A 1,029-nucleotide genomic window follows, 5' to 3' on the forward strand; every position below is an offset into this window, starting at 1 on the left:
CTTTAATAGAGCTTCCATAGTTGGTGTTGAAGACAATGAAATTTGTTGTATATTTTGCCGCGGTATTGGTTGACTGTATTTGGGTGGTATACCAGCCACATTCTGTCGATTAACATTGCTGGCATTTCCCATTCCCTGATTATTCCAGCTGAAATTTGAATGTTGTTTCCACCCTAGATTGTAAGTGTTGGAGTAGGGATTGTTTTTGCTACGATTAAAATTCCCCATGTAATATGCAGAGGGTGGATTGGATGGGGATTCATAAAAAACATGATCTTCTCCATAGTATACGCATGCTAGTTCTGCAACATTCATCTACTGCACTACAGAGGGTCTTTTAAGAGTTTTAATCATATTTGTTAAAGATGATACTTGAGCTGTTAACGATGTAATCGCATCAAGTTCCATTGCTCCTGCAACTCTTCTACCAGTACCAACTCTGGTAGTAGGGTACTGATAATCATTATTTGCTATTCTTTCTAGAATTTCGCATGCTTCATTGTAAGAATTGTCAAGCAACGTCCCATTAGCATATGCATCCACCACCATTTGCCTATGAGCATTTAATCCATTGTAGAACATTTCCATTTGTGTCCAATACTAAAAACCATGCATCGGGCATTTTCAAATTAGTTTCTTGGAACACTCTCATGCTTCATATAATGTCTCATCTTCAGATTGTCTGAACAATGTAATGTCGTTCCTAAGCTTGGCATTCATGTTAGGAGGATTGTACCTAAGTAGAAATCTCTAACACAATTCATTCCAAGATGCCACCGTACTTGATGGTAACGCATTCAATCATGAATTGGCATGATCTTGCAATGAATAAAGGAATAATTTTAATCTAAGGGCATCTTTAGGAACACCCTGTTGCCTGAATAAGTCACAGACTTTAACTTAAGGGCAATCTTGAATCTTCAGTAGGTAGACCACTAAACTGCCCTACCGTCTACAACATTTGAAACATTATTGGTTTTAATTCAAAGTGTTAAGCGTGAATATGTGGCCTAACAATTCCTAGATTTA

The 1,029-nt window shown here is 37.4% G+C and overlaps 1 non-coding gene across 1 annotated transcript; it reads left to right on the forward strand.

The window, feature by feature from the left end:
• Window positions 1–604: 604 nt before the first annotated feature.
• Window positions 605–711, forward strand: LOC128034253 (small nucleolar RNA R71). The gene has a single exon (XR_008190383.1). It is a non-coding gene; the product is annotated as a small nucleolar RNA R71 (small nucleolar RNA).
• The last annotated feature ends 318 nt before the right edge of the window (window positions 712–1,029 follow it).

The sequence above is a fragment of the Gossypium raimondii genome, chromosome 10 (genome assembly GCF_025698545.1).
Source record: "Gossypium raimondii isolate GPD5lz chromosome 10, ASM2569854v1, whole genome shotgun sequence".
In the NCBI taxonomy this organism is placed as follows: Eukaryota; Viridiplantae; Streptophyta; class Magnoliopsida; order Malvales; family Malvaceae; genus Gossypium; species Gossypium raimondii.